Raw genomic sequence first — 8,976 nt, forward strand, 5'->3', positions numbered from 1 at the left:
TTTCAGGTTATTGTTGGCTGCACAGTTAAGGTGGTAATAACCAGAATGCTCTTAAGGACCACCTCGACCTTTAAGAGTAGCGAGCTCCAAAGGGCGCAGCGTTTCAGAATTTAATGAAATCATTCTCATTTATAATTGATCAGTATTGTAGAGATGAATGAATAGTGATAACATGGCCAATGCGCCACCCATGGTTGTGTTAGGTACAGTATAGCAGCTTATATTTTGAGGGAGTTTTGGTAGTTTAGCGTGTTCCATAAGCCAGGGTGGATCTTATTGGCCCACCTTTGACATGTGTAAAGGTGATGCCATTAGCCGTTGTTTTCTACGTTATGTTCGATTAGGTCAGTTTACCTTGGCGTTAGTTTATAAATATTTCATTCAGCATAGCATATTACTTTGGTGACGTGAGATTCTAGGCTACACTTTTCCTCAGCTCTGGCTTTAGTTATGTGATTAGGTGTGTTTCGTTCTGGGTAAATATGTCGGTTCAGGTTATTTATGTCATGCACAGTAAGGTTGTAATAACCAGACTGCTCTTAAGGACCACCTCGACCTTTAAGAGTAGCGAGCTCCAAAGGGCGCAGCGTTTCAGAATTTAATGAAATCATTCTCATTTATAATTGATCAGTATTGTAGAGATGAATGAATAGTGATAACATGGCCAATGCGCCACACATGGTTGTGTTAGGTACCGTATAGCAGCTTATATTTTGAGGGAGTTTTGGTAGTTTAGCGTGTTCCATAAGCCAGGGTGGATTTTATTGGCCCACCTTTGACATGTGTAAAGGTGATGCCATTAGCTGTTGTTTTCTACGTTGTGTTCAATTAGGCCAGTTTACCTTGGCATTAGCTTATAGATATTTCATTCAGCATAGCATATTACTTTGGTAACGTGAGATTCTAGGCTACACTTTTCCTCAGCTCTGGCTTTAGTTATGTGATTAGGTGTGTTTCGTTCTGGGTAAATATGTTGGTTCAGGTTATTTATGTCATGCACAGTAAGGTTGTAATAACCAGACTGTTCTTAAGGACCACCTCGACCTTTAAGAGTAGCTAGCTCCAAAGGGCGCAGCGTTTCAGAATTTAATGAAATCATTCTCATTTATAATTGATCAGTATTGTAGAGATGAATGAATAGTGATAACATGGCCAATGCGCCACACATGGTTGTGTTAGGTACAGTATAGCAGCTTATATTTTGAGGGAGTTTTGGTAGTTTAGCGTGTTCCATAAGCCAGGGTGGATCTTATTGGCCCACCTTTGACATGTGTAAAGGTGATGCCATTAGCCGTTGTTTTCTACGTTATGTTCGATTAGGTCAGTTTACCTTGGCGTTAGTTTATAAATATTTCATTCAGCATAGCATATTACTTTGTTAACGTGAGATTCTAGGCTACACTTTTCCTCAGCTCTGGCTTTGGTTATGTGATTAGGTGTGTTTCGTTCTGGGTAAATATGTTGGTTCAGGTTATTTATGTCATGCACAGTAAGGTTGTAATAACCAGACTGCTCTTAAGGACCACCTCGACCTTTAAGAGTAGCGAGCTCCAAAGGGCGCAGCGTTTCAGAATTTAATGAAATCATTCTCATTTATAATTGATCAGTATTGTAGAGATGAATGAATAGTGATAACATGGCCAATGCGCCACACATGGTTGTGTTAGGTACAGTATAGCAGCTTATATTTTGAGGGAGTTTTGGTAGTTTAGCGTGTTCCATAAGCCAGGGTGGATCTTATTGGCCCACCTTTGACATGTGTAAAGGTGATGCCATTAGCCGTTGTTTTCTACGTTATGTTCGATTAGGTCAGTTTACCTTGGCGTTAGTTTATAGATATTTCATTCAGCATAGCATATTACTTTGGTAACGTGAGATTCTAGGCTACACTTTTCCTCAGCTCTGGCTTTAGTTATGTGATTAGGTGTGTTTCGTTCTGGGTAAATATGTTGGTTCAGGTTATTTATGTCATGCACAGTAAGGTTGTAATAACCAGACTGCTCTTAAGGACCACCTCGACCTTTAAGAGTAGCGAGCTCCAAAGGGCGCAGCGTTTCAGAATTTAATGAAATCATTCTCATTTATAATTGATCAGTATTGTAGAGATGAATGAATAGTGATAACATGGCCAATGCGCCACACATGGTTGTGTTAGGTACAGTATAGCAGCTTATATTTTGAGGGAGTTTTGGTAGTTTAGCGTGTTCCATAAGCCAGGGTGGATCTTATTGGCCCACCTTTGACATGTGTAAAGGTGATGCCATTAGCCGTTGTTTTCTACGTTATGTTCGATTAGGTCAGTTTACCTTGGCGTTAGTTTATAGATATTTCATTCAGCATAGCATATTACTTTGGTAACGTGAGATTCTAGGCTACACTTTTCCTCAGCTCTGGCTTTAGTTATGTGATTAGGTGTGTTTCGTTCTGGGTAAATATGTTGGTTCAGGTTATTTATGTCATGCACAGTAAGGTTGTAATAACCAGACTGCTCTTAAGGACCACCTCGACCTTTAAGAGTAGCGAGCTCCAAAGGGCGCAGCGTTTCAGAATTTAATGAAATCATTCTCATTTATAATTGATCAGTATTGTAGAGATGAATGAATAGTGATAACATGGCCAATGCGCCACACATGGTTGTGTTAGGTACAGTATAGCAGCTTATATTTTGAGGGAGTTTTGGTAGTTTAGCGTGTTCCATAAGCCAGGGTGGATCTTATTGGCCCACCTTTGACATGTGTAAAGGTGATGCCATTAGCCGTTGTTTTCTACGTTATGTTCGATTAGGTCAGTTTACCTTGGCGTTAGTTTATAAATATTTCATTCAGCATAGCATATTACTTTGGTAACGTGAGATTCTAGGCTACACTTTTCCTCAGCTCTGGCTTTAGTTATGTGATTAGGTGTGTTTCGTTCTGGGTAAATATGTTGGTTCAGGTTATTTATGTCATGCACAGTAATGTTGTAATAACCAGACTGCTCTTAAGGACCACCTCGACCTTTAAGAGTAGCGAGCTCCAAAGGGTGCAGCGTTTCAGAATTTAATGAAATCATTCTCATTTATAATTGATCAGTATTGTAGAGATGAATGAATAGTGATAACATGGCCAATGCGCCACACATGGTTGTGTTAGGTACAGTATAGCAGCTTATATTTTGAGGGAGTTTTGGTAGTTTAGCGTGTTCCATAAGCCAGGGTGGATCTTATTGGCCCACCTTTGACATGTGTAAAGGTGATGCCATTAGCCGTTGTTTTCTACGTTGTGTTCAATTAGGCCAGTTTACCTTGGCATTAGCTTATAGATATTTCATTCAGCATAGCATATTACTTTGGTAACGTGAGATTCTAGGCTACACTTTTCCTCAGCTCTGGCTTTAGTTATGTGATTAGGTTTGTTTCGTTCTGGGTAAATATGTTGGTTCAGGTTATTTATGTCATGCACAGTAAGGTTGTAATAACCAGACTGCTCTTAAGGACCACCTCGACCTTTAAGAGTAGCGAGCTCCAAAGGGCGCAGCGTTTCAGAATTTAATGAAATCATTCTCATTTATAATTGATCAGTATTGTAGAGATGAATGAATAGTGATAACATGGCCAATGCGCCACACATGGTTGTGTTAGGTACAGTATAGCAGCTTATATTTTGAGGGAGTTTTGGTAGTTTAGCGTGTTCCATAAGCCAGGGTGGATCTTATTGGCCCACCTTTGACATGTGTAAAGGTGATGCCATTAGCCGTTGTTTTCTACGTTGTGTTCAATTAGGCCAGTTTACCTTGGCATTAGCTTATAGATATTTCATTCAGCATAGCATATTACTTTGGTAACGTGAGATTCTAGGCTACACTATCCCTCAGCTCTGGCTTTAGTTACGTGATTAGGTGTGTTTAGTTCTGGTTAAATATGTTGGTTCAGGTTATTTATGTCATGTACAGTAAGCTTGTACTATTAACCAGACTGCTCTTAAGGACCACCTCGACCTTTAAAAGTAGCGAAATCCGAAAGGGCACAGCGTTTCAAAATTGGTCCGCCTGTCGCTGAGGCACGACTTCAAATAATTTGGTCACACCTCTAGATCCGCGATACGAGTTGACTGCTCGTAGGCGGGCGGCAGATGCAGCGATCGTGTGTCGCGGTGGTTCGCCTAGCTTGCGTACGTGTTTGCTCTTCGCTGCCAATGATGTCAAGAAAACCAATTGCATTTCCATTTAGACGCGACAAAACTGTACAGACGTTAATTGTGTTGACGAATATAGGTGCTTCATTACGATCGAGCTGCGGCTGGATTGCAATGCGCCGTCGGCCGCGGGTCAACGTTCTAGGCCTAGTGGCTCCCAGCGATATCAACGGCTGCATGGGCCGGCATTCCATTGCGGGATGTTTACCGCTCACGTTGATATACCTTTAGTAACATCGTTTGTGTGAAACGAAGAAGCGCCGAGCACTGACGTTTGTTTGCAGCAGCTTGGCTGCGAATACGAAGTATTCCGATAGTGCATGCAGAGTGGAAATCTGACTCCGACGCGTTGCACGGTAAATCGGGCGCAAAGCAGTTGTCTCCGAAACGCGACGGAGATCGCTGTTGCTCAAATCTATTACTTGTCAGTGAAACCGCATACGAGCGACGGCTGCAGGCGACGCAACGAGGATGTCGTCTGCTTCGATTAGTAAACATCGTTGTTACGGCGAGCTCACAGTTTGTGAACTGCTGCCGGCAGTTGTACCACGACTTGTTTTGCTTCCATTACACAAACGGCCCGATTTCGGAGATTGAGCAGCCGCGCATTATACAGCCCAAACACCACGCCTTGCACTGCCACACGAAATCTTGTCGCATTAGCGTTTCCTGGGACACCGTATCGAAAAGTTTTGCGTATTTTCAAGCGTACAACCCACAGAAGGAGTACCAGCTCTCGTTTCGACTTGAAGCGGCAATGGACATGCAAAACCACGGCCACTCGACGGAATGGCGCACGGTTGTAGCAAAACACATCCTGACACATCGAGGTGCTCTCGACCGAGGAGAAGACGCGCTCCACCGCAACACACGGGCGACTTTCGGCGGCAGACGCAAGACGCACCGAGCACAAAATCGTGATTACCAATCATACATACACACTTATTATGTCGCCAAGTGTCGTGTTTTCGAGAATACGTGGGCTCATCTGTAGGATCGGTGCAACTATATTTGCTTCTAGCATCAGGCAGTAATATATAAAGATGATAAAACGTGGCAATTCCTGGCGTGCTACACAGCAGCAGGAGCTTCGGCCGAAGTGAAAGAGGCGCGTATACTGCTGCGTGAACGAAAGCGTAATAAAACAGATATGACCATTGTACGTACACAATTTTAGCATTACTCATCAAAGCAATCCACAATCAAATTATTCAACTGTCCGCCCAAACACTCCCATGGGGAGTTTCTAACCACGTGACCTGAAACTCCGTGGGGAGTATAATAAGGTCATGTCGTTTTTATACTCCGTCACTTAGCAACGGGAGCATAATGACGACATGTGCCGTCTTTACACCGCTATGACGGAGTAAATGATTAGGGCATGGGAGGATTTTAGGTTGATGAGCCGATAAAACTCCCATCTGGGCTAATTTTTGCTTACAGTGTACCGTACATCATGTCCCGGTCGGTGAATGCTTTATGCTCTTGGGCGTGTTAACGTTCAACGTCCTGTGCGATGAAACACATCAGCATTTGCATTTTAATGGTGCGCAACGGAAAATAGACCTAATTATTTACGATCTAAAGCGTTCCTTGTGCTCTTTCACAGTACTACGATAATGCTTCCATCCTCCGGACTCATCCATTGCGTTACGCGTCGGAGCTACCCTTATGTGAAACAGAATGCTGTTGTAGTCACCTGAAGTAAACTTTTGGAAACACACTCTGCAAACCAAATATGATCAAATAAATTGTCAGATATCTGAAATGAAACGTTTGTTCAAAGAAAAAAAAAAGAAAAAAAAAAAAGACTCAGATCAGTCACAGTTTTCATGTTTATGCAGATCAGCGTGAGTTCGTACCTGACGTTTTAGTGAACATTTGCCTTGTCAAAGCTATGTGTTCAGAAAGTTTTCGCTCCAGTGCGTGAATCAGCAGTTCCATGAGTCTAATCTTTTTCTCTCATTGCTGTGGCGACTGTCAGCGAGCTTATTTTTCACGAGAAGTCAGTGGTGTGCAGCAGTGGTTCAGGTCATACTCCCCTTCTTTCCCGCATTTATTCACGAACAGTTTCACTTAGGCAGTGAAAGGAGGGACAGCATGCCATTTAGTATTATTCTTTTTTTTATTTTGCGAACATTGCCCAATATATTACAATATATACAGCGTATTTTATTTAAAAATTTATTCTGGGGTATTACGTGCCAGAACCACGATCTGAGTATGACGTATAGTGGGCGAACCCGGACTAATTTTGGCCACCCGGGGTTCTAAATCTAAGTACAAGGGTGTTTTCGCGTTTCGTCCCCATCGAAATGCGGCCACCGCAGCCGGGATGGAATCCGCGACTTCGAGCTCAGCAGCGCGACGCCATGGCAGCTGGACTACCGCGGCGCGGGTTGCACCATAAACGCCTATGCAGAGACATCCACGAATTAAGTTTAGCCTACTCCGTGGTTTAGCCCTATTGAGACGCTTTCGCACACAGTCCAAATGCCAATGTTTTAAGATACGCAGATTACGTACCGATTCCACATCATTTCCGTTCGCATAAAATCGGGAGCGTACAGAATACGACATGGCATGGGGAGAGGGTCGGCTGCCACTGCTGGGCACCGTATAGGCTCGCACATATTGCATGAATTTTCTGATGCAGCTTATAACAGTTGCACTTTTGTGCCACCACGTTAAAAGCTAAAATGAAACTATAGGGTGGCGCTCTTGTATTTTGCCGCGAACAGACGGAAGTACAGCGTAGCTGTACTAAAGAATGCTGCACTGATTTGCCAATCTCGTGTTACCAGCGTTGCCGGCTCAGACAGAGCCACTTGACCCCGGCCCTCTGTCTCTCTCTTTCAGCTTACGTGTACTTTCGCACTCCGTTCAAGGGGGCTAATTCTGTCCTGCGTATTGGCCCAAACGCCCATGAAAGACGAGTCAATGCATCTGGCTAATACCGCAGTCACATGGTGTTGTTTCGATCGCGATCGAGCCATATCTGGATCGAAATTCTCGACCGTGATTGGATTGCTTCCGCAGATTGAGCAAAGGAGCCAATCGGGATCAAGAAATTCAATCCCGATCGGGCTCGATCGCAATCGAAAGGGCCCCGCGTCACGTGATCACGAAGTCACCTTTTGTTGTATCATGGTGAATGCGAAATTACCGGGACTGTCCTTCCGATCATTTTTCATTCATATACAAGATCAGATCACATGTTTCGCGACAAGCTATAGGGCTGTCGAGCTTTCTGATCGGAAGAACGAACTTAATAGAAATACTGCACATCCAGCTGACGTCAAAGTTACTATATCAAGTGATCGTTGGTATGAATGATTATACTCAAAAAGATACACCAACACCCGTTTCACAGGGTTTACTTGAACACTGAATAAAGATTGTTTTTTGCGATGTTTGTGCCCAATGTTTAAAAAGTTCAAGCCTTCAGATAATATTAAACAAACGCATATCTAGCTTTACATCAGCTACTTCCAAATTATTGTGGTCTACTCGCCAAATGTCCATGATCAGTTTTTCAGGCAGTCATATCGGTCTATAGGACCACGATCATTGCACGACGAGAACACCGCAATTGCCCAGAAGTATCAGAATGAAGTCCTTCAGCGCCACATGTTAAGTACGTGGGATGGCAGAGAAAAATCATGCTTTGAGGTAAAGAAAGAACGGTAAGCATTCCATCCATTCCATCGTCAGGCTGCGCGCTTTCTCAATCTCCCACTAGCCAAGATAAAAAGATGATGCAAAGCTGGATTAACGTTCTTTTCTACATTAACTGCCTAGGCGTGTTCGACGCAGTCGCTCTGCAACGGGGGCTCATTTCCGACTCTACACAAATAATTCACGGTGTACATAAAATACAGGATTGCTAATCACCCGGAGTATCGTGTCCGGCATATGTCAACATCACCGGCTTTGGCAGAAGTCTTTCTGTTTCCTCTTCTCATACGCAATGGCAGGCCCGTTGCAGCACTTGTATAGGCTGACAGGGCAAACGATGCCTGAAAGGACCCGCCGTGCATGGTGACTATGGCGTTTCGCTGATGAGCATGGGGTTGCGGGTTTGTTTTCCGACCACGGTGGCCGCATTCCCCGAGCGTGTGCCGTGCTTTTGGTACGTTAAAGACCTCCAGCAAGTCAAAATTAATCTGGAGCCGTCCACTACGGCATTCTTCAAACCCACCGTGCGGTTTCGGGACGTTGCACGACATAATTTTAAAAACAATTCATTGCATGTCGGCACAGTTGCCTCAGATGTTAGTGACTACGATTCAATTTTTTATATCGTATTATTCCGAAATGAGTAGAAAATATCGACAAGAGTCAGTCAAGACAAGAGTTGCGTGGTATACGTATACAGGGTGATCAAAGTTGACAGTTTTTTTTTCTTTTTTTTTTTTTTTTTTTTACTTAGGCGCTGAGACGCACGTGAAGACTGCCTCCGCAGTAGGGTTATGTGACGAGGGGGACACAAAGTGAGATGATAATTAGCGTTGTTAGCCATGCAATTAACAAAAATTGAATAATTAACTTTTGACTGGCTGCAGTAAGCAGACACGTTTGTATTGAAACGTTAGAGGCAGTCGTGTTTCTACAGAGTTCCACTTCCCAGAATTCTTCTAGCGTATCCGTGCTTTGAGATATCTAACTGCGAAGTTTAATTGCCAATAGCATGATTATGCATGCAAGACCGTGACGACCAGCGCAAGGCCCTTATGTAACACGCCTTTTGCGTACGGCGTTTAGTCTGACAACGGGGAGGAGGCATAGGCAAAAGTGATAACTG

This window comes from Dermacentor silvarum, chromosome 1, assembly GCF_013339745.2.
Source record: "Dermacentor silvarum isolate Dsil-2018 chromosome 1, BIME_Dsil_1.4, whole genome shotgun sequence".
Classification (NCBI taxonomy): domain Eukaryota; kingdom Metazoa; phylum Arthropoda; class Arachnida; order Ixodida; family Ixodidae; genus Dermacentor; species Dermacentor silvarum.